We start from the raw sequence: 26,090 nt of genomic DNA, 5'->3' as shown, positions 1-26,090 counted from the left end.
CACATAACTTTCTATACCCCTTTACCTGTATTTCTTATTTCCTAGTAGCAAGAACAATACTCGACAGTTGTTCCTAAAACTTTGAGTTCCAACTTCTCTTCCTCCCTCCCTCCCCACCCCCTCCCTTTGGAAGGCAGGCAATTCAATATAGGCCAAATCTGTGTAGTTTCGCAAATGACTTCCATAATAGTCGTGTTGTGTAAGACTAACTATATTTCCCTCCATCCTATCCTGCCCCCCATTGCTTCTATTCTCTCTTTTGATCCTGTCCCTCTCCATGAGTGTCGACCTCAAATTGCTCCCTCCTCCCCATGCCCTCCCTTACATCATCCCCCCCACCCTGCTTATCCCCTTATCCCCCACTTTCCTGTATTGTAAGATAGGTTTTCATACCAAAATGAGTGTGCATTTTATTCCTTTGTTTAGTGGAATGTGATGAGAGTAAGCTTCATTTTTTTTCTCTCACCTCTCCCCTTTTTCCCTCCACTGAAAAGTCTTTTGCTTGCCTCTTTTATGAGAGATAATTTGCCCCATTCCATTTCTCCCTTTCTCCTCCCAATATATTTCTCTCTCACTGCTTTCATTTTTTTTAAAGATATGATCCCATCCTATTTCATTCACTCTGTGCTCTTTGTCTCTGTGTGTGCGTGCACATGCGTGTGTGTATGTGTATGTAATCCCACCTACCCAGATACTGAAAAGTTTCAAGAGTTACAAATATTGTCTTTCCATGTAGGAATGTAAACAGTTCAACTTTAGTAAGTCCCTTATGATTTCTCTTTCCTATTTTACCTTTTCATGCTTCTCTTCATTCTTGTGTTTGAAAGTCAAATTTTCTTTTTCTTTTCTGGTCTTTTCATCAAGAATGCTTGAAAGTCCCCAATTTCATTGAAAGACCATTTTTTCCCCTGAAGTATTATACTCAGTTTTGCTGGGTAGGTGATTCTTGGTTTTAGTCCTAGTTCCTTTGACTTCCTTAATGTAGAAGCTGCTAGATCTTGTGTTATCCTGATTGCATTTCCACAATACTTGAATTGTTTCTTTCTAGCTGCTTGCAATATTTTCTCCTTGACCTGGGAACTCTGGAATTGGCCACAATGTTCCTAGGAGTTTCTCTTTTTGGATCTCTTTCAGGCGGTGATCTGTGGATTCCTTGAATACTTATTTTGCCCTCTGGTTCTAGAATATCAGGGCAGTTTTCCTTGATAATTTCATGAAAGATGATGTCTAGGCTCTTTTTTTGATCATGGCTTTCAGGTAGGCCCATAATTTTTAAATTGTCTCTCCTGGATCTATTTTCCAGGTCAGTTGTTTTTCCAATGAGATATTTCACATTATCTTCCATTTTTTCATTCTTTTGGTTTTGTTTTGTGATTTCTTGGTTTCTCATAAAGTCATTGGCCTCCATCTGTTCCATTCTAATTTTGAAAGAACTATTTTCTTCAGTGAGCTTTTGAACCTCCTTTTCCATTTGGCTAATTCTGCTTTTGAAAGCATTCTTCTCCTCACTGACTTTTTGAACCTCTTTTGCCAATTGAGTTAGCCTATTTTTCAAGGTGTTATTTTCTTCAGCATGTTTTTGGGTCTCCTTTAGCAAGGTGTTGACCTGCTTTTCATGCTTTTCTTGCATCTCTCTCATTTCTCTTCCCAGTTTTTCCTCCACCTCTCTAACTTGATTTTCAAAATCCTTTTTGAGCTCTTCCATGGCCTGAGCCTATTGAATATTTATTCTGGATGTTTGGGATACAGAAGCCTTGATTTCTATGTCTTTCCCTGATGGTAAGCGTTGTTCTTCCTCATCAGAAAGGAAGGGAGGAGATATATGTTCACCAAGAAAGTAACCTTCTATGGTCTTATTTTTTTTCCCTTTTCTGGGCATTTTCCCAGTAGGTTACTTGACTTCTGAGTGTCCTCTCCACACCCACCTGGCCTCCAGATCCACCCAGCCTCTACCCAGCCAGCACTTGGGGTCTGAGATTCAAATGCTGCTTCCCAGCCTTAGGGCTTTGGCGGGGGTGGGGTTGCTATTCAGTGTGAGATTAAGTTCAGGTGCTCAGGTGGGGGCAGGGCCACCTCACGGGGCTCAGTTCCCTCAGGGGGTTTATGCAGAGATCTTCAACAATGGATCCGAGCTTCTGCCTGCTCTGGGGGCCCTTGTCCGCTGCTGCCTCTGCTGCTGCTTCCAGAGGGGGCCTGAGTTATAGGGGCACCCCACTCCCCTCTCCTCAAACTGAAAAGCCCCTCTCACTGACCTTTGCCTCGTGTGGGTGGAGAGACCTGCTCGGCTGCTGGAGATTCTGTCCCTGAAGCCTGCTCGGATCTGCTCCTCTTGGTGCCTTGCGGCGAAGCCAGGGCTGGGCTCTGCTCCGGGTCTGGTGCGGGAGGGACCTTTCGGGTCAGTTTTTCAGGTCTCTCTGGAACAGAAATCTCCTCTGCTCCGTTGTTGTGTGGCTTCTGCTGCTCCCGAATTTGTTGGGAGTTCTTCTTTATAGGTATTTTATGGGCTGTGGGTTTGGAGCTAGCATATGTGTGTCTTTCTACCCTGCCATCTTGGCTCCTCCCCCAAGATTTTCAGTTCCATTTTTTTCTCCTTTCCTCCTTCTTTTCTCTCCTCCCCAAGACAGCAAGCAATCTGATGTAGGTTCTACATGTAAAATCATATTAAACAAATTTCCACAATAGTCATGTTGTGAAAGAAGACTAGGAACAAAAGGGGAAAACTATGAGAAAGGAAAAAAAAGTGAAAATGGTCTGCTTTGATCTGCATTGAAGCTTCCTAGTTCTTTTCACGATGGGCTGGCATTTTCCATCATGAGTCCTTTGGAATTGTCTTAGAACCTTGCCAAGTCTATCCAAGCTGATCATTGCACAGTGTTGCTGTCACCAGGCACCACGTTCTGGCTCTGCGCACATGACTCAAGATCAGTTCGTGTAAGTCTTTCCATGTTTTTTTTCCCTGAAATCTGCCCGTTCATCATTTCTTATGGCACAGTAGTATTCCATTACATCCATAAACCACAATTTGTTCAGCCCCAATGGATGGGCATCCCTTCAAATTTCCAATTCTTGGCCATCACAAAGAGAGTTTCTATAAACATTTTTGTACATCTGGGTCCTTTTCCATTTTTTTATGATCTCTTTGGCATTCAGTCGTGATAATGTATTGCTGGGTCAAAGGGTATGCACAATTTTGTAGCCCTTTGGACATAGTTCTAAATTGCTCTCCAGAACGGTTGGATCAGCTCACAGCTCCTCTAACAATGCATTAGTGTTCCAACTCTCCCACACCTTCTACAACATTGATCATTTTCCTGTTCTGTCATGTTAGCCAATCTGATAGGTGTGAGGTGGTACTTCAGAGTTGTTTTAGTTTGCATTTCTTTAATCAAGAGTGATTGAGAGCATTTTTTCATATGACTATAGATAGCTTTAATTTCTTCATCTGAAAACTGCCTGTTTATATCCTATGACCATTTATCAGTTGGGGAATGATTTGTATTCTTACAAATTTGACTCAGTTCTCTATATATTTGAGAAATGAGGACTTTATCAGAAACACTGGCAGTAAAAGTTGTTTCCCAGTTTTCTGCTTTCCTTCTAATCTTGATTGCCTGGGCTTTGTTTGTGCAAAGACTTCTTAATTTGATGTCATCAGAACTACCCATTTTGCATTTCAAAATGTTTTCTACATTATTTGGTTATAAATTCTTCCTTTTTCCATAGATCTGATAGGTAAACTATTCCCTGCTCTTCTAATTTGCTTATCACCTTTTATGTCTAAATCATGTACCCATTTGATCTTCTCTTGGTAGGCAGTATAAGATGTTGATCTATGCCTAGTTTCTGCCAAACTGTTTTCCAGTTTTCCTGGCAGTTCTTATCCTAGAAGATGGAGTCTTTGAGTTTATCAAACAGTAGATTACTTATAGTCATTGACGACTGTGTCTTGTGTAGCTCACTTATTCCACCAATTTACCACTCTGTTTCTTAGCCAGTACCAAATGGTTTTGATGATTGCCGCTATAGATAGTTATAGATTTGCTGCAACTAGGCCACCTTCCTTTGCTTTTTAAAAATTAATTACCTTGATAATTGTTGGATTTTGTTATTATTTTTTCTAGCTCTATAAAATAATTTTAATTATTTATAAATGTAAATTATTTCTAATTTTTTTTGGTAGTTTGGTATAGCATTGGAGTTCACCATTTTACAGGCCACACATTATGAATATTGGTCAGCTTTAATTTTTAGAAGGCTTTTTATTTTTTCTTATATTGAGTAAAAAGTTCTGCTTTTTTAAAACCTGTTGCTGCCAGTTGTACCCTTTAGAGCCAAGTACAAATCTGATCCCTCTTCGTTCAAATATTTGAAGACAGCTACCATATGTCTCCTAAGCTTTCTTCTCCAGGTTAGCCTCCCTCAACTCCTTCAGCCAATCCTAAAATGGCATGGTTTTGAGTCTCCTCACTATCATGGCCATATTCCCACAAACTAGATTCCAGTTAGTTGGGGGCAGGGAGGGTGAGGCTTTGTTTGAGACTACATGCCTTTGGTACCTTCTAGAGAATGGGTTTCACCAGTGCAGTCTGGTCTGATTCAGAATGAGCTCATGATAGAGGTTACCTCTTTGGGCTGCCCCATAAAAGGGCACCAACAGGCTGGATGTAAGGAGGGTTTTGTTGTCTTTCTTAGAGTTAGTTTCTCAGAATCCATGACCATGGGAATGTCTCCTAGAATAGTCTCGAGGATCCTCGATAGCAATTCTCAGAATCATAGCGACAAACAGTCCTGCTGAGGTTGTTGTGTGAGATAAGGGGTGATGTAATTGATATTTACTATGCTTGTGCACAGTGATGATATTGCTAAAGTTAAACCTGTGAGTTTAATGTTGGCAAGATGCCTTCTTTGTCTCTTGCCCTGTAAAGCAAGTGGACACTGGTCAGTGAATGGGAAGACCATGGGGAATCTATGGGAAAGACCATGGGTAATGAATAGAGGAATGCATGTACCTGCTTCAATCAACCCCCATTGAGGTTTGAGGGAATTTAGGGGAGTGTACAAGCTGTGCCTGTCTTGATTGACTCCATTGAGAAATGGGGATAGTTGCCCCTCCCCCTTCTTGCCAGCCCCTGCCAGAAGGGTGATTAGGGAATGCTGTAGGTGCTGATTTTCCCAAAACCCTTTGAAAAGATTAGACTAGAGTAAAGCTGATTATTAATCCTTCCAAAGCTGTCTGCCTGTCTGATGAGATCAAGAGTGAACCTGTTAGAGGTTAGAATCCCAAAGCTCCAGTGCCTCCTGTGTGTTATCTGTGAAACATAGGCCCTTATTGGTCTTTTCCTTTCTGTCTCTTTTTCAGAGAGAGTAGCAAAGCTGAGAGAAGACCTTCAGAAAAGTAGGATAGGTCTCTTCTCCCTACCTTGCCCCCTAAACATACATACATATAAATCTAGGAGTCATTAAATTCTTCCTTGGAGAAGCATATGATGAACTGTAAGCTTGAGTCAATGTGGACCAAGAGAAAAGTTTCTGAACCTCAAAGTCTGACAATTTTCACTCAGTCTTACAGATTCTTGATTTAAGAGACAGCATTAATTGAAGTATCACACTTTTCTGAGGAAGGTACATAACACAGCCAAATATACTTACCTCTCTAACATGACAGTAAAGTTCCTGAACAATGCTGAGTTCTTGGTCCCAGTCATAGAGCAGCAGGGGCATAACCTCTCAACTACATGGTAGTTATGGAAAGGGGAGGCATTTGTCTAAGTGTTGGGCATTCTTAAGGGTTACTTCTCTGGCATCCCCAAGTTTGAGTCATGAAATCTACTTATGAATTCTAGTCAGAAAAAAAAGGACATCATTACCAGCATGATGCCAGAATCTAGACTTTTAGCCAGTGTTAGCTGTGGGGTCTGTTTTGTGAGCAATCCCAAATGGCAAAGTTTAAGGATCATACCATCTTTTGAAAGAAGGGGAGTTTTCTGAGAAGTTCCCCTTTTGGCAAGAAAAGATCATCAAGAATATGGCTCTTGGTGCTGAAAGGAGCTGTGACAAGAGGGCCCTGATATGGCAGGACAAGGGACCCCAACTTTGCACTCCCCTGTAAGAATACTTTATTTGAGAAGAATGAGTTTGATAAGAAAAAGGGTTGATTGTCTAACTATCTTCCCTTGTGGAAGAATTCCAAATGGTAAAGTTGTACTGTAGAGGACTCTAGGATCTTGGGGCAAGTGAAATAGCACCAAAGGATAATATTGAATGATTATGAGCAATTGAGATTCCTTTATTTATTTTCTGTATTTCTTTATGGGCTCCCAGGAGATCTTTGCTTTTTTTGTATTTTCTATGGGGCAGAATAAAAGCTGTTCTGTACCTTATAAGCATACTGTTACCTTCAATGCTTGTACAGGATTATGAGTATGGTTTGTCCTTCATTCTCAAAGAGGACCATATCATTAGGAAGGTGATGCTATGACTTGCAATTGAATTCTATTTGAGTGAGGGAAGACTGTGCAAAGTCATCAGCCTTACTTTCTCCTCCTGAGGCATCTGAGTCCAGTGACCAGATATAGATCAGGACAACAGGAGATGGCTCAGAATGTAGCAGGAGACCTTGGCCTTTTGTACAGGACGGGGAGGAGCCATGTTACCCATATGTGGGAAGAGCTAGATAAGAATTATATTTGGAGATTTTCCTAGAGTAAACTCTTTTAGGGTGGGGAACCTGTGGCCTCTAGGCCACACATGGCCCTCTAGATCTTCAAGTGCAACCCTTTGACTGAATCCAAACTTCACAGAACCAATCCCTTTAATAAAAGGATTTGTTCTGTAAAACTTGGACTCAGCCACTCAAGGACCTAGAAGGCTATGTGTGGCCTCAAGGCTGCAAGTTCCCCACTCCTTCGAGTCTAGGTGAAGGAACAACAAATGAAAGAATAACATTTTTGGCACTATCCTTTAAACTCAAACCCAGTCTGTGTAAACACAGAGCTTTGGGCTTCTAGGCTATGGATTACAACCAAATGACACATTTATTTGGTGCTTTGTACTTTTCAAAGTACTTTCTTTCACAACCCTAGAGATAACTTAGCATAGTGGAAAGATCACTGCATTTAGAGATGAAAGACCTGGGTTTAAATCCCAGTTCATATACCTTCTTTCTTGGGACCTTGAACAGGCCCCTTTAACTCTCTGGTCTCAGTTTCCTTGTCTGTGAAATAAAGGAAATATAACTAAATGAGCTCCAAGGCCTCTTCCAGGTCTAACATTCTGTGATCTACATGTCTGTGTTGTTTAGTAGAGAGAGCACTTTCTAATGAAGAAACTTGGTTTCCAATCCTGACTTTGCTATTTACTTATGTGACTTTGGGTTCTTTTCTTTGGCCTCCAGTTTCCTCATCTGTAAAATGAGGATATTTGTTGCTAAATTATTTGTGCCCTAGACATTTCATACTTGGGTATATATCCTAAGCAGATCAAAGATACAAAGAGAAATTTTATGTATCATGTAACATGGGTTTGCTCCAGCCCCACCGTATGAGGACCAAGGTTCTCTAGTACATTGGAGGGGAGTGGGAAAGAGAGGGGCTCTTCTCTCTGCTGTTGGCTAGAGTAGAGGTTCCCAAACTTATTTGACATACTTCACCCTTTGAAAAACAATCACTCAGCACCCCCCTGGATATCTACTTTCTTTAACCTTTTAATTTTTTTACAATTTGTGACATTTCAAGAAAATATAGTTTTTTTAAATGACGCATCTTGAATTTACAACTTATTGTAAATTTATGGACTTTTTTCGGCTTTGAAATTTTGATGATACAATATTGCACCATGTATACATATAGTATCATATTGTAAACAAGTGATTACATGTATGCTGACCCATGCTAGACTTCCAGACAATGCTTGCCAACACTTGCTTTTTAAGACCTGTTGGTGGACTTGACCTCTGATTGGTTATAACTTGCATTTTGTGTGTTTATTTGGAAAATAATATAACCACTATGACTTTAACTCTGTTACACAACTAATAAACATGTATGAAGGATTTTTCAAAGGTTTCTTATCTTCTTTTCTTTCCTTATGTTTCCTCTGCCCTCTTATTTTTATTCAATGCCCTCCAATTGCAACTGAGGCCACTACTGCCCCCATGTATTGTTCCATTGTCTCCCAAAGAGTGGTATCACCCATTTTGGGAACATGTGGGCCACAGGATCCTTTGACTGTGTTTCCTGAATTTTAGGGGCTGAGTAGGACCCCAATTCTTTAATTTAAACAAGACATCAGATTATCTTTTACCAAGGAATATTAATTTCAAAGACATAGCAGGAACAAACATACAAACACTTTCCCTAACCCCTGAGAGCATAATCCCCATAACCCCCCCCCCCCACCCCCCCACCCCCCGCCCCATATACCCTTTAACTTCAGAGGAAGGGTGGGGGATTAGGCTCATAGTTTAATTCAGTTTCTACATAGCATTAGTCTTACTTAATTTATGTTAAAAGTCACCTCCTACCCAGGCTAGCTTTCAGGGACCCTGGCTTCTTGAAGTATCCCTACTGGACTGGCTATAATTTCTGGTTTGGAATCCTAGGCTCTGAGATCCCCGTAGTTCAGGCTCCTGGGTCGGGGACCCAACTTCCTGAAGTTAGAACTGAAAAGATCAAGTAAAACTCCAAGCTCATTTCTTGGAACCACATCGCTGAAAAGTGTAGGGGGCGGGTTGGATGGGGTGGAGGGAAGGCTCAACCAAAGGTGTGTAGGTTGCTGTTTAACAACCAGCTTGGAGACAGGAGAGTTAGTGTCCATACAACACTTTCAGGTTTGATTTGCATTATTAACATTTTCTCCATCACTTTCTTAAATCTGAACAATCAACAAAACAATAAATCAAGCCTTGATGTGCAATCGATATGCAAGGTATAAATGCTCACGCTGAGAATTTGACAATAGGCTCCCAGTTTGAGCTAGCTGCAGCACACCCCATAGGTGAAACCATTTTAGGTCATCTGGGCATGTACCAGAATCTTATTACAATCCCATAATATTAACAACAGCATTTTTTTGTAAAAATAAGACACTGAAAACAAAATTAGTGTTCACTGATTATGGCTAAACAAATTATAATGTATGGATGTAATGGGATGTTATTGCACCAAAAGATATGACAGTTTCGTATAACTCAGAGAAACATGGAAAGGACTGAGTGAAATGGTGCAGAGCAAAGTGAACAGAACCAAGAGAACAATAAACACATGATCACAACAATGTAAATGAAGGGAACAATATGAAACTGAATGCTGGGTAATCATAATAAATCTTATTCCTGGAGAACAGGTGAAAAAAAGCTCCTCTCTCCTTTCAATCAATCAGTAAACCATTTAATAAATATTTATTAAGTACCTACTGTGTGCTAGACTAGGGCAGCTAGGTGTCACAGTGGATAGAGTGCCAGTCCTGGAGTCAAAAAGACCTGAGTTCAAATCTGGCCTCAGACACTTACTAGCTGTGTAACCCTGAGCATGTTACTTAACCTTGTTTGCCTCAGTTTCCTCAGCTGTAAAATGAGCCAGAGAAAGAAATGGCAAACCACTCCAACATCTTTGCCAAGAAAACCTCAAACAGGGTCATGAAGAGTCTGACACAACTGAAAAATGACTGATTAGCCACAAAAATGTGCCAAGCCCTGAGCTGAGGGCTGGAGTTTACAACGTAGTGCATTTTTCACTGGAGAGATGGAGTTCTTATAGAATACTGCACCACTGTCTCATAGAGTTGATACACATTATTCAGTTTTACTTCACTCTTTTTTCTCCCTTGTGTTACAAAGGAAAGTTTACTGGGAGCAGAATGCAAGAGGTAGTACATCTGGAAACGACAGGCTATAAATACAAAAGGGAAAAATAAACCTTAAATAAATAGAAATAACATCTAGCCACCCCACCCAAAAAAACCCCAAGCAATTAAATGAAATGATCTCTAAGGTCTCTCCCAGCTTTAAAATCTATTCTCTACTGTACCCACATCCCAGTTTGAACGGATGCATCCTTTTATTAATTCTTTCAACAAAATCTTCTGCTTCTGCAACAAACATCAACAAATATTTATTGAGAGCCTGTTCTCTGGGGAGGGGAGAGGAGGAGGGAGGGAGGGAAAGGAGTCAATGATGATCCAGAGGTTTTAATCAATCAATTAATTCACAGGCATTTCTTAAGCATTTAATATATACCAAGAATAGTGCTAAGCAGTGGGTAAACAAAGAGAGACACGATCACAATCCTAATTGGAGAACATACACACAGGCAAACATATTATATATAATAATATATCATAAATGAGTACATAGAAATGATACGATAAATATATACATTCATTATTTGTAATAAATATATAATAAACAGATGCATACATACATGTATATGTATACTTATCTCTATATGTCTATTTATGTATTGTCTCTCCAATTAGAACGTAAACTCTTTGAAATCAAATACTGTTTCTGTGTTTTTCTTTGCCCACTGCTTAGCACTATGGTTGGCACACTCTTAACACTTAACAAATGTTATCTATCTGTGCTATGCACCTATGATTGTCAATAAGTATGTATGTGTGTATTATATATGTATATATGTATCTATCATCTATCTAACTTTGAGGAACTTGGTGGGCCCATAGGGGCTGGAATAATGCTCCTACTTTCTGTTCTGTATCCACGTATGCAGTCCTAGGAAGCCAGAACCAGAGTCCTACTCTCCAATGAGGACTGTTAGGTTCCTTGTTTTCATCCTCTTCAGCTTGTTAAACCAGTCCTTGGGTTATGATTTCCCCAAAAGAGGAAGTTTTCTACTCCAGTGCAATATGTATCAAGAATGGGACAGGTGTTTTATTCAAAACCAGGAAGAGTAACTGTGAGCATGTTCATTGGACCCTTCTTACATTTACAAGTTCCAGAGCAGATACCAGATAACCTCAGAGGACAGGGCACTAGCAGCTGGAGGGGAGCCAAGAAAGACTTTCTAAAGAACTTAGCATCTGAGGTGATTCTCAAAGGAAGCCTGGGATTGCAACAGGGGGAGTTGAGGAGGCAGAGCATTCCAAGGCATGGAGTAGAGCCAGTACAACAGTACAGAGACAGGAAATGAAATGTCATGTGTGAGAAACAGCACGTAGGCCAGTTTGGCTAGACAATGGAGTCAATGGAGTAATATGTAAGAGAACTGGAAAGGTAGGAAAAGATCAGATTGTGAAGAGCTGAAATGCCAAAAAGAGAAGTTTAGTCTAGAGGTAAGAGAGCCATTAGAGGTTAAGTAGAAGAATGATACGATTAGACTTGAACTTTAAGAACTTCTAAGAAAATCACTTTGGCAAGTATGGGAAATGGATTGGAATGGGGAGAGACAGGGAAAACAATTAGTGGTCTATGGCAATAATCCAGGAGGAAGACAACAAGGGACTGAATGAAGGTAGTCTCTATGTGAATAGAGGGAAGAAGATGGCTTGAAAGAAGTCAGGGAAGCTGATGAGATGAGAAGGGAGATAGTTTACTGGGGTCAACCAGTAAAAATGCCCAGTAGTAAGATGGAATGTCTTGTGCAAGGAATGGCAAAGGGATTGATATCACTGACTTGCAGAGTACGTGGAAGAGAGGAAGATGTAAGAAAACTGGAAGGGTAGGAAGGGGATGGGTTGTGAGGGGCTTTACAAGCCAAACAGAAGATGTTATATTTGATCCTGTAGGTAATAGAGAGCCAATGGAATTTTAAAAGGGTGTGTGAGGGGATTGAGGGGAATGACATGCTTGTATGTGTGCTTTAGAAATAACACTTTGATAGCTGAGTGGAAGATGGGGAAAGACTAGAGGTAGAACCAACAGAAGGCTATTGCTAATCTAGATGTGAGGTTATGAGGACCTGAAGCAGGATGGTGGCAGTTTCAGAGTAGAAAAGGGGGTTTCTTTGAGAGATGTTATAAAGGTAGACTCAACAGGACTTGGCAACTGATTGGATAGGAGAGAATGTGGAGTTTGATACCTAGGTTCCCCATATGTGACTGGGACGGTGGTGGTACCCTCAACAGTAATGGGGAAGCTAGGAAGAGGAGAGGGTTTCTGAAGAAAGAGAATAAATTCAGTTTTGGATATGTTGAGTTTAAGATGTGTATGGGACTTCTACTTCAAGATGTCCAATGGGCAGCTGAAGATACAAGACTGGAAGTTAGGAGAGAGGTTTGGAGAGAAGTTTCAGCTGAATGATGAGACTGGAAGCCAGAATGCAGAGAGTTAAGAGTGAGAGAAAAAGAGGTTGAAGCAAAGGTAGTTGATAACATGGACTGGATCTCAAGAGTGAGATCAGAGCTAGATATATAGGTCTGGGAATCATGTATATAGAGATGCTAAATGAGCCCAAGGGAGCTGACTAGTATGCCAAGTAAAAGAGTATAGAAATGAGGAAGGGTCCCGAAAGAGTTTTGGATTTTTGTTCAGTCTGGTGCCCTTTTTAGATTTTTGCTGGAGTGGATGTAGCGGGAAAGGCATTGTGTTTTAGTGGATAGACAATCAACCTAAAAGTCAGAAAGATCTGGGTACAAGTCCTGCCTCTAAAACATACTGACCAAATGACTCTGAGCAAGCTGCTTAAACTCTCAGTGTTCTAGGAAGTTTTTTTTAAGTCCAAAAGTTGCAGAGAAAGGCGCTGACATGCATCAATAGAGGGTCTTTCCTTACACAGGATTTCCCTGTACCAATAAAATCACAGGTCTAATCCCTATATGAAAGGACTTTGCTCCTTTTTGGCCTTTCATGTAACTATCTTAAAAGAAAATTCCAGGTTTATCTCTTAAGGACCACCTAAAGTATAGCTGACCTTTTCCCCAGTCAGTGTCCGGACTTCCCTTCCAATTGAGTCAGAGAACTTTTTCACACTTTGTGAAAGGATGACAGGACACCACAGACCTATCTTTGCATTTAGCATACCTCATTACCTCTGTTATTTGCCCCATACTTTTCTATGATTATATCAAAGTAGCTAAGGAAAGGGAGCAGGTTTACCCATCTACTGCTCCTGTAACACTACACCTGTAACAAAGAAGAGAAAAGAAAAAGAAGTTCAGCAAAACTAACCATTATATTAACTGAGTTTTGTGGTAGATGCAATGTTCCACACTGATCATTTTTCAAAGAGGGGAGGGAGATACATTTTCTCATTTCTTCTCCAGGGCCAGATGATTATTACAGAGTGTTCCAGCTTATCAGCATTCTTAAATTTTGATCCTTGGAACTGAACACAATATTCCAAATGAGCTCTAACAAGAGTAGAAGTGCCTGGAGGGAAATCCCACCCCCACCCCCAGGTAGAGCATTCTCATTTTTAGGAAGATAGAATCTAAATTTGTACCTTTCTAACTTGTACCTATTGCTTTAGCATACTCCATTATCCAATATCTATCTCTTATAGCTTGTAGCATCTGCTCATTTAATAAAGATGCCATTTATTCCTTTATCATAGTCACTGAAACAAATGTTAAATGGCCTATAACCAAACAGATCCCTGGGTCATTCCACTGGAGATTTACTTGCAATTTGACATCAAGTCATTATTGGGGTCCAGTCATATGGGTCCAGCCACGCAACTACTTCTGAACCCATTTAATTGCACAGTCACACAAGCCTACATCTTCCATGTTTTCCACAAGAGAAACATATGATACTTTATTGAGCACTGTTAAAATCTAAGCAAAATATATTATACATATATACGTATATGTGTATATGTGGGTGTTTGCACGTACTTGTGTGGGTGCATACATCTACATATGTACAGAGACAGAAAGAAAGAGAATATTCCTCTATTCTACCAGTTTAGTAATCCTGTCAAAAAGGATCCATAAGTTATTCTGGTTCTTTGGTATCATAGCTTCCTGTTCACTACACTGTAATTTTCACATTCCATTCTTCCTCCACCCTTTTTTATTTTGGTGAAAATCAAGATATTTGCCCTTGTCCAGTGGTGCAAACCTCTCCTGTTCTTTGCAATATTTCAAATGTAAATGACGGTGACTCAGTAATCACATCTGCCAGTTCTTTTCATACCTGAGGATGTAGTTCATGTGGGTGAGGTAACTTAAATTCTTTAATGTCAAATAGGTGCTCTTTGACTTTTTCCGTATTTATCTATATTGGTCATTTTTTAGTCCAAGTTTGTCCTCCTTGGCAGAGTAAATAGAAGCAAAATAACCGATCATCTCTTCCTTCTCTCATTTAAATATCATTGTTCTATTCACCCCAAGCAATGGTCCTATCCCTTCTTCTCAGATGAGAGTAAGGTTCAGACCACCACCTCCTCCATCTTCCCCTCCTCTGTAAAATCTCTTTTGGGCTTCTTTTATGTCATATGATTTATCCCATTTCTGCCCTTTCCTTTATCCTAGTGCATTCTTCTTTCTCACCCTTTAATTTTAGATAATCATCCCATCCTATAAAATCCATACCTGTACCTTTTGGCTATGTATACTCCTTCAAATTGCCCTAAAACTGGGAAAGTTTTTACAAATTACAAGTATATTTTTGCCCTGTAGGAATGTAAATAATTTAACCTTATCGAATCCTTTATGATTTGTTTTTCTTGTTTACCTTTTTGTGTTTCTTTTGATTCTTGTATTTGAAAGTCAAATTTTCTACTCAACTCTGGTCTTTTTTTCAGGAATGCTTGAAAGTTCTTTTTCATTAAATATCCATTTTCCCCCCTGAAGGCTCATACTCATTTTGGCTAGGTAGGTGATTCTTGGTTGTTTTCTTAGCTCTTTTGCCCACCAGATTATCATATTGCAAGCTCTCTGATACTTTAATGTAGAAACCGCTAAATCTTGTGTTATCCTGACTGTGGCTCCACAATATTTGAATTGTTTCTTTTTGGCTGCTTGCAATATTTTCTCCTTGACCTGGGAGCTTTGGAATTTGGTTATACTATTCCTGGGAGTTTTCATTTCACAGTTTTATAACTATTTGGACATAATTCCAGATTTCTCTCCAAAATGGTTAGATCAGTTCACAGTTCCACCAACAGTGTGTTAACATCTCATTTTTCCACATTCCCTCCAATATTTTTCTTTTTCTCCTTCTGTAATTTTAGTAAATCCAATAGATGTGAGATGGAATCTTTTTTTTTTAAAATTAATTAATTAATTATTTTTAGTTTTCAATATTCACTTCCAAAAGATTTTGAGTTCCAAATTTTTACTCCTTCCCTTCCCTCCTCCCTCCCAAAGACAGCATGCAATCTGATATAGGCTATATATTTACATTCATATCAAGCATATTTTCACATTAGTCACATTGTAAAGAAGAGTTAGAACCAATGAAAAAAACCACAAGAAAGAAGAAACAAAAACAAAGGAGAGAGAGAAAATAGTATGCTTCGATCTGCATTCAGATTCCATAGTTCTTTTCTGGATGTGGAGAGCATTTTCCATCATACGTCTTTTGGAGTTGTCTTAGATCCTCGCATTGCTAAGAAGAGCTAAGTCTATCAAAGTTAGTCATCTCACAATGTGTATTGTGTATAATGTTCTTCTGGTTCTGCTCACTTCATTGAGCATCAGTGCATGTAAATCTTTTGAAATTTTTTGAAGTCCACAAGCTCATCATTTCTTATGGAACAATAGTATTCCAACACATTCATATATCACAACTTGTTCAGCCATTCCCCAATTAATGGACATCTCCTCAACTTCCAATTCTTGGCCACCATGAAAAGAGTCGCTATAAATATTTTTGTACGTGTTATATTCTCTTTGAGATGCAACCCTTGAAGTGGTATGACTGGGTCAAAGGATATGCACCTTTTTATAGTCCTTTGGGCATAGTTCCAAATTGCTCTCCAGAATGGTTGGATCAGTTCACAACTCCACCACAAATTCATTAGTGTTCCAATTTTCCCATATCTTCTCCAACATTTATCATTTTCCTGTTTTGTCATGTCTGGTAGGTATGAAGTGGTACCTCAGAATTTTTTTGATTTGCATTTGTCTAATCAAGAGTGCCTTACAGCATTTTTTTTCATATAGATTTAATTTCTTCCTCTGAAAACTGCCTGTTCATATCCTTTATGGCCAAGGGTAACTTACCCAGAAAAGTTAAGTATAATCCTGAATGAAAAAAAATGGATATTTAATGAACTGAAGGACTTTCAGGTTTTTGTGAAAAAAAGAAAAACAACTCCAGAACTTAATGGAAATTTTGACATGTAACATCTAGGAGAAATATAAGATTAACACCAAAAACCAATTGAAAGGGACTCGATAAGTTTAAATTGTTTACTTCTTATATGTGAAAATGTTAGCAGTACTCATGACTTTCATCATCATTTGGGTAGTTTGAAAGAAAGGTGTGGGCTGAACTGAGTGGAATGGGGTGATTCTAAAAAAAATAAAACTGTGTAGGGAGAGATAAAATGGAGTAATTATCTCAAACGAAGTAGAGAAGGAAAAGTTGATACAGAAGAAGCTAGTAGGGGGAGGGCAGGTAGTAGTGGAACCTTTTTCTCATCGGAAATAGATTAAGGAGGGAACAACAAAAATATCTAGAAGGGTATAAAAACCTTCTAAATTCAGAAAGAAATAAGAGGGCAACGGGATAGGGTAGGGAGGAGAGGATAAGGGAGGGACTCTTGGAGGCGTGGGTAGATTGAGGAATATGAGAGTAAGGTAGCAGGTAGAAGTAAAGTAGAGGACTGAGGAGGGATAGGGTAAATAAGGTGAGGGGGATAGTGAGGAAAACTAGGAAGGAAGAAACTACATAACAAATAATTGTAGCTTAGAATGTGAATGAATGAATGAATGGGATGAATTTACCCATAAAACAGAAAAAGATTGCAGATTTAAAAATTGAATTCAACAATATGTTGCTTTTAGAAAGGGCAGGATTAGAATTTATTATGTAAAAAAATCAGGGGTAGTAATCATGATCTTAGATGAAGTTAAAGTGAAAATAGATTTACTCAAAAGTGAAAAACAGAGAAAATACACCATGTATTAACAATGTTATTTGACATTGTTTTAGACTATTTAAAATTCAACTAGACAGTATAAAATACCTGAATGTATATGTGCCAAAATACACACAGGAATTATAGGAACACAACAATTATATGAACAAGTAAACTCATCTAAATAATTGAAGCAATATTTCTTGTTCATGGATAAGTAAAGCCAAAGTAATTTTTAAATGGTAATTTTACCTAAATAATCTATTTATTCAATGTCATCCAATTAAATTACTAGAAATTATCTTACTGAGTTAGAAAAAATAATAACAAAGTGTATTTGGAAGAACAAAGGTCAGGAACTTCAAAGAAACCAAGGAAAAAAGATGTAAAGGAAATAGAATTAGTGGTATCAGACCTTAAACTATATTATAAGTTGAGAGCATTGTTGAAGTGAAAAATAGGTGATTCTGAATATTTCAAATTAAAATTTTCTTGTATAAATAAAACCCATGTAATCAAGAATAGAAAGAATGCAGAAAATTGTGGAAAAAACTTTCATAGACAATCTCTTAAGAAGGATGTGAAAGGGTTGAAATATTGCTGTGGTGCAGGAAATAATGAGCTGGGTGATTTAGAAAATCATGAGAAGATTTGGACTTACGAAGAAAGAGTCTATCCACCTTCAGAAAAAACAATGACGGGTGGAAATATGCATAGTGCATTCTTACATATATGTGCATGAGCATATATATATACATATACATATATATGTGCATGTTTATATCTATCTATCTATATCATCTCCATGCTTTTTTTAGGATGTGTAGGGAAGAATGAGAAAAAAAAAGGAAGTAAAAAGTACACAGCAGAACAAAAGAAAACCAACAAGAAAGCAATGAAATGCTGGGAAGCTTTGAAAACAATGTTTAGCATTTATTTATATAGGTTTTCTTGAAATGGAAATTTATTGTTTCATATTGAATACTCTCTTGTGTTCTGCTGCATACATGGCAACATTTCCCTCCCCTCAATTTGTATTTGAGTTTAAAATAAATTTTAAAAATTTATTTAAAAGTTTATATATATACATATATATAAAATTTTCACACATAGGAAATAAACAGTTCAATTTTATTAAATCCCCTATAATTAGACATTCAGGTTTATGTTCTTATGTTACTCCTGATCTTTGTGACTTACACTTTTTGTTCAGTTCCGGACTTTTCCTTAAGAATACCTGGAAGGATTTTTAATTTAATTCATTAAATGTCATTTTTTTTTTCTCTTGCAGGATTATATTCAGCTTTGCTGGGTAGGTTACTCTTGGTTGCAGACTCAGCTCCTTTGCTCTTCAGAATGTCATATTCCAAATGGTAAATTTTGTGTTATACTGATGGTAGCTCCACAATATTTAAATTATTTCTTTCTAGTTGCTTATAATATTTTCTCCTTGACCTGGGACCTTTGGAATTTAGCTAAAAAGTTCCTGTGAGTTTTAGTTTTGGGATCTCTTTCAGATGGTGATCAGTGGATTTTTTTCCCATTTCTAGTTTACCCTCTAATTCTAAAAATTCAGAGCAATTTTCCTTGTAACTTTTTGAAATGCAGTGTCTAGACTCTTTTTATCATAACTTTCAGATAATCCAACAATTCTAACATTATCTCTCCCCAATCTATTTTCCAGGTCAGTTGTTTTTCTAATCAGATATTTCATGCTCTTCTCTTTTCTTTCTTTTGATTTTTAAAAATTATTTCTTGATGTCTTATGAAATCATTAGTGTCCTCTTGCCCAATTCTAATTTTTAAGGAGTTACCTTCTTCATCTAGCTTTTAGATCTCTTTTTCTAATTGATTGACTTTCTTTTCATAATTTTCTTGATTTTCCTGTCTTACTCTTATTTCTTTCTCAATTTTTTTCACCTTCTCTTGTTTGGTTTTTTAAGTCCTTTTTAACCTCTTTCAAGAGCTCTTTTTGGCCTTGTCACCATTTTACATTTTTTTTGAACAACTACCTGTTTTGACTTTATTGTCTCCTGAGTTTGAGCCCTAATCTTCACCTATATCACCATAGTAGCTATCTATGGTCAGGCTCTTTCTCTGTTGTTAACTCATTTTTTAAAAATAGCCTATTACTTGGCTGTTAACTTTGTGTTAAGGTCAGGCTCTGCTCCCAGGATGTGGGGAATAATGTCTCAGGCTTCAAGGTTTTGGTGCTGTTGGTTTCTGAGCTTTTTCTGGGGGTCTTTGACTTTTTGGTTCTTCTAGCATTCTATGATTCAAGGCCAAGGTCACTGCTACTCTGGCTTATGCCTTGGTTTATGAGTGACCTCAGGTACTCTGCCCCTGAGCTGCAGCCAGCGCCCCCAGAACCACTACCACCACAAATGCTTTTGCTCCCTATGATCCTTCCTGCTGCCTCAAACATCATCTTCCCCATATGCCCTGGAACCCAAACCAGGGACTCCAGTCTCCTGAGAATGACCACAACTGGCAGGGTTACTGCCTCTCTGCATACACACTCACCAGCATGTGTTTGACTTTCCTCACCCACAGCCACATCCTGGGACTAAGTCTGGTCAATACACCTGGGCTGTGTGTCCAGTGAAGTTCCACGCTTTCCAATCTCCTCCTGACCAACTTCCTGATACTCACTGTCTGTGGGACACAAGTTCCTCAAGCAGAGGCTGTGTCCTAAACAGCTGTCCCCAGGGCTTGCTGTTTGTTGATTCCACTGTATCTGCTCTTTGCTGAGGTCAAGTCTTTCCTGACATCCTCCCAAGCTGTCTTAGGCTGGAGGACTACTTTACATCAACTTTTAATTATTAATTAATAATTATTTAATTGTATTCACTTTGAGGCATTATTAAGTTATTTTGGGGAGAATTTGAGAGATCCAGGTCATGTCCTGCCTTATTTCACTATCTTCCCACAATTCCCTTCCTGCTTCTACTTATTTTCTGTCAATGCACACTCAAAGGATTTGCAAAACAGCAGGCAAGCAAACATATTCTTACCAGCCTTTGTGAGGCATACTCAATTTCTGAACAGAAACCTGTTATTCTTTTTGTTCCTGCCAGTTCAGAAGTCCCAAACTCATTCTCAACCACCACTTTCTCAAGCACTTGTTCATCTCTCACATCAACTTTTCTCTTTTACATCTCTTGCCTTAAAGGATGGTCGTGACAAAAATACCACCATATCCCTGTGGCCTTGAGTTTCTTGCCCAGGACTTGGTCATCTTTGGCAACACTTTCCTGGTTCCTCCTGGAAGCCTTGTTGACTTATGCCCACGTGAATCACAAAAAGAATACATTTGTTTTAATAAGGCTTGAGAGTTTCTCTGTTATGCCTTGGATTCATTCTGTGGGAAGACATTAATCTCTAGTATGATTGTGATTATGCTTAGTAGTAGTTTAACAAAAAGCTGCCCCGGTTCTCCTCAATAGGAAGTCACCAGCTATCAGTGCCCTTTTCTTCTTCACCTGATCTTTACTGAACGTTCTCCCACCTGACAGAATCTGTGGAGATCTACACCATCCTTCTTGGAGGACAAGCAACTGCTTCCTCCTTTGAGCACTGACATCCCTTCTCTTCAAAGACAGCTTGAAGTTTGTTATTTTTAAGGCATTTTAAGACATAGATATCTTATTTTTGCATTAACTTTCTTTCCAAATGCATCCTGTTTGGGTCCTTCTTCTTCCCTTTCTCCTCGGTGGGACATTATTTCATTCTCCTTTCCCAGAGAGCCATCTCTTATAACAAAGAATTTTTTTAAAAAAATATTCAGCAAAACAACCAGCACTCCAACCAATTCCGACATCATCTGTGGCATCTACACCCAGAGTCCTCCACCTCAGCAAAGGAGAACAGGAAGTGCTTGTCATATCTTTTCTCTGGGGTTAATCTTGGTCATTTTAATTATACTGCATTCCATTCCAATGTTGTTGTTGCTCTTTCTATTTACAATCTTGTCTTCATTGTGTCTATTTTTCTGGTTTTACTCATTTCCCTTAGCAGCATTTCACATCAGACCTCCTACGATTCACTCATCATGTTTATCATTTCTTACAGTGCAGTAATATTCCATTATGCATTCATTTACCACGATTTATTTAGCCATTCCTCAGTCAATGGGTATTGACTCTGCCTCCATCAAATTGACTTCCTAGCTCCAGATGTTCAGAGTTTTTCCCTTTGTACCTCTGTGTGTCATTATTCCATCCTACAACCATCTAACAACACAGGTCAGCAGAAAGGAAGGAAGGGAACAGGCATTTATTAAGCTTCTAATATATGCCAGACGCTGTGCTAAATAAGCACTTTTACAAATGCTGTCTCATTTGGACAAGACTATGCTGTGATTCCTCAGATCCTTTTCCTTCTTGATTTTCATTCTAGAGGCTTTCTTTTGTTTTTGTTTTCAAGGAAATACTTTATCTGTCCCAAAATCTGAAGTTCCTTCACTTTCTCTTCTCATAAGACTTCACTTTTGAACATTAGTAGAACATCACAATCTCCTTGAAAGTCTTGGCACATTTCTTCCTGTCCTTCATTCTTATTTGTAGCTTGATACCCTTTTATACCTGTAAACTCCTTTTGCTCCCTTTCCAGGTTATCATTCTTACTCCTGTAATTCTTGAAATTGGAGGTTTCTCCCTTGGGAGAAAGGGGTCACTTTAGGACCTAATGTGCTAGAGGTTCACTGAAAACTTCCAGGGACTTCAGGGACATGCAGCATGGAGGGGCTCGTATTTTGAGATGACAAAACAATCTCTTTAATGACTTGTGAACAGGTAGATGACTTCATGAAGCTTAAAAAGTCCATCCCTGAAGAAGGAAAAAGAATTTTGCCCTTCCCCTTCTCATAGTAGCATGGATGTGGTAGCTAGAGTGGGGACATTTAACTAGGTAAGCTTCAGCCAGGGTCACTGACTGCTTCTTTTGCTTTGTGTTTCTTTGTCTTATTATAGGCAATTGAACATAAACTGTGCGATGGATATGTCCAGTCTTGAAGGCAACCTTGTGATCCTAAGAGGTTGGAGATCCTGGACCCCTTAGTGAGGATTGGCAGTAAGTGGGAGTTTATGCGTTGGAAATGATACGATACCAACAAGAGCATATCCAAAGCCTTGGCCTGGCTTGCCAGAAGTTGCAAACCTGCAGGGAATTGTTTAGACAGTACAGTGTGGAAACTGGTTGCAAAATATAAAGGGTCTAGTTAGCAGTCTCATCAAATGTTTTAGGTTTTCATGGGTTTAGATCTCAACCTTCAGGGAGCATACATCAGTAGTCATAAATTATTATATCCTGTTTGTCTTCCTGTCAATATGTACTTGAGGATCTTGTGTATTAAGCAGTTCTTTTGTGGTAGGAAATAGCTGTCCCATACCTTATTTATACTATAAACTGAGTACTGTCTACTTCCTTTGGGGAGATCTTAGGCATGAGCCAAAACCTAAGCTTTAAATACATTTTTTTCTAGAGTGTTAGAAGAATTAGAGTGTAATGAGGCTAAGAGTTAAAGAAAAAAAAAGTCTGATTGTTCTTTTAGAGATAAGACCTTCCTATTACTAATCTAGTTATTCTATGTGGGCCCAGAGCAAAGGGATCCCTAAAAGTAAAGGGAACCCCTGTTCCTCTGAGTAGCAAGCATAATTGTTAGAATCCCTTTTAATCCCATCAATCTTAATAACTTGATAGTTACATAAGAACTTTCCTTTCTTTCAATAACTCTTAGATAATCATATTCAATGTTCTCCCCTTTCTCTCTTGGCAACCTTACCTTATCTTGCTAATTAGTCTGATTTGCCTTTTCTTTCTTTCTTTGCCTTGCCAACTACTTTTGTTGTCTCTGATTTTTTCTCCTCCTCCTTGGGTTCTTTTCCTAAATCCCTTTTCCCTTTCAAATTGAGTCCTGTTTCAAACTGAGTTTTCCTTCTTCCCTTTCAGCTAGGGTCAGTATCCTTCAGTTTTTCCTCAATTCCCCCAAGTTTCTCTTCCCCAAATACAGTGTTTGGCCTGGTGAAATCTATAGATTCCTTCTCAAACTATATATTTTTTAAAATTCATAATTGAGTTCATAATCTACATTTCAGTTAGTAAAAATAACGATGCAATTTTTTTCCAATCCAAGTTTGTAGACCACCTGAAACCTATCCACCAATACAATTACGGATCCCTGGAACCTAGGTTAAGAATCTCTAATCTACATTAGTCATCAGGCACAAAAAGGATTGTCAAGATTATGCTGTAATAATAATAAATGAATCATTACTGCACTCTATCATGAACACCCCACCCCAAATGCCTCTGTATTGGGGCAGAGCACAGTATAGTAGGAAGAAAACTGGTCTTGGAATCAGGAGATATAAGTTTAAATCCTAACTGCCACTTACTAGTTTGGCAAGTTTGCCTTTTTGTTCTTCAGAATCCTCATTCACGAAATGGAAATCATATCGAGTCCTGTACAGATTTGCCATGTGGCAGAGCCATAATGAGCAATTCAGGTACCCTGTGCAAGCAGCACAAAATGTACTCTCAAATCAAGTTCAGAATTCGCAATATGAAAAAACACAAAAAGCAATTAAGGCAAAATTGACAGTATTAATTTCATATTTAACTTGTATTTATGTATGCTTAATGTTAAATTAGAGGCAGCTGGGTGGTGCAATGGACAGGATCGATTTAGAGTGAGGAAAACCTGAGTTCAAATCCAGCCTTAGACACTTACTTGGCTGTGTGGGCCTGGGCAAGTCACTCAACCCCCTTCAGCCTCAGTTTCCTCATCTGTAAAATGAGGGTTGTGATGAGGATCAAATGAGATAACATTAAAGGAGCTCTGCAAACCATAAAGGATCTATAAAGGTTAGCAAATGTACTATTTTGTTCATAAAATGAACAAAAGGACAAGAACAAAATAATCACAAGTACCAATCCTGATCCAATTACCATTCAACATTGCTGCATAGGAACTGACAAATTATTTAACCATGAAGTAATAGAAGAGAGTTTTGCATTGGTTTCTTCATTTCCATTTCACTGAATTAATTGTATTCAAGCTATGTGATTCTGCTGCTTATGTATCATCTACTTTCTTTGATTTACAACAACAAAAACTTATACATAATTATACAAATTACAACTATTTAAGCTTTAATAACTTTGAATTGCACTAAGACTTTTGCAACTTCCTAGGAAAAAATACACACACACGTGTGTGTTTGTGTCTATATGTGAGTGTGTGTGTGTACACACAAACAACTATGTGAGCCTGGGCAAGTTACTTAACCTTTCAACCTCAGTTTCCTCATCTATAAAATGGAGATAATAGTAGCACTAAATTACAGAGTTGTGATGAAGATCAAATGGTATGTGTGTGCATACAATATGTGTGTGTGTGTGTGTACACACATGTGTGTATGTGTGCTTACAGAGTTGTGATGAAGATCAAATGGTATGTGTGTGCATACAATATATGTGTGTGTGTGTGTGTACACATGTGTGTATGTGTGCTTACAGAGTTGTGATGAAGATCAAATGGTATGTGTGTGCATACAATATATGTGTGTGTGTGTGTGTACACATGTGTGTATGTGTGCTTACAGAGTTGTGATGAACAAATGGTATGTGTGTGCATACAATATGTGTGTGTGTGTGTGTACACACATGTGTGTATGTGTGCTTACAGAGTTGTGATGAAGATCAAATGGTATGTGTGTGCATACAATATATGTGTGTGTGTGTACACATGTGTGTATGTGTGCTTACAGAGTTGTGATGAAGATCAAATGGTATGTGTGTGCATACAATATATGTGTGTGTGTGTACACACATGTGTGTATGTGTGCTTACAGAGTTGTGATGAAGATCAAATGGTATGTGTGTGCATACAATATATGTGTGTGTGTGTGTACACACATGTGTGTATGTGTGCTTACAGAGTTGTGATGAACAAATGGTATGTGTGTGCATACAATATATGTGTGTGTGTGTACACACATGTGTGTATGTGTGCTTACAGAGTTGTGATGAAGATCAAATGGTATGTGTGTGCATACAATATATGTGTGTGTGTGTGTGTACACATGTGTGTATGTGTGCTTACAGAGTTGTGATGAACAAATGGTATGTGTGTGCATACAATATGTGTGTGTGTGTGTGTACACACATGTGTGTATGTGTGCTTACAGAGTTGTGATGAAGATCAAATGGTATGTGTGTGCATACAATATATGTGTGTGTGTGTACACATGTGTGTATGTGTGCTTACAGAGTTGTGATGAAGATCAAATGGTATGTGTGTGCATACAATATATGTGTGTGTGTGTGTACACACATGTGTGTATGTGTGCTTACAGAGTTGTGATGAAGATCAAATGGTATGTGTGTGCATACAATATATGTGTGTGTGTGTGTACACACATGTGTGTATGTGTGCTTACAGAGTTGTGATGAAGATCAAATGGTATGTGTGTGCATACAATATATGTGTGTGTGTGTACACATGTGTGTATGTGTGCTTACAGAGTTGTGATGAAGATCAAATGGTATGTGTGTGCATACAATATATGTGTGTGTGTGTGTACACATGTGTGTATGTGTGCTTACAGAGTTGTGATGAACAAATGGTATGTGTGTGCATACAATATGTGTGTGTGTGTGTGTACACACATGTGTGTATGTGTGCTTACAGAGTTGTGATGAAGATCAAATGGTATGTGTGTGCATACAATATATGTGTGTGTGTGTACACATGTGTGTATGTGTGCTTACAGAGTTGTGATGAAGATCAAATGGTATGTGTGTGCATACAATATATGTGTGTGTGTGTGTACACACATGTGTGTATGTGTGCTTACAGAGTTGTGATGAAGATCAAATGGTATGTGTGTGCATACAATATATGTGTGTGTGTGTACACACATGTGTGTATGTGTGCTTACAGAGTTGTGATGAAGATCAAATGGTATGTGTGTGCATACAATATATGTGTGTGTGTGTGTACACACATGTGTGTATGTGTGCTTACAGAGTTGTGATGAAGATCAAATGGTATGTGTGTGCATACAATATATGTGTGTGTGTGTGTACACACATGTGTGTATG

At 38.5% G+C, this 26,090-nt stretch overlaps 1 long non-coding RNA gene across 2 annotated transcripts in view; it reads left to right on the top strand.

The window, feature by feature from the left end:
- Positions 1 to 26,090, top strand: part of LOC140513636 (uncharacterized) — a 67,547-nt gene that overhangs the window by 509 nt on the left and 40,948 nt on the right. Inside the window, exons 2-3 of one of the 2 annotated variants that reach the window (XR_011970262.1) lie at positions 18,277 to 18,358; positions 21,956 to 22,055. This is a non-coding gene — a long non-coding RNA (uncharacterized lncRNA). Of the gene's footprint in view, positions 1 to 18,276; positions 18,359 to 21,955; positions 25,321 to 26,090 lie in introns of those variants that run through there. The other variant, XR_011970261.1, reaches the window with a different exon arrangement.

This window comes from Notamacropus eugenii, chromosome 7 (assembly GCF_028372415.1).
Source record: "Notamacropus eugenii isolate mMacEug1 chromosome 7, mMacEug1.pri_v2, whole genome shotgun sequence".
NCBI classification, from domain to species: Eukaryota; Metazoa; Chordata; class Mammalia; order Diprotodontia; family Macropodidae; genus Notamacropus; species Notamacropus eugenii.
Note: the sequence above shows the minus strand (reverse complement) of the source record. Positions and strands in the feature narration are given on the sequence as shown.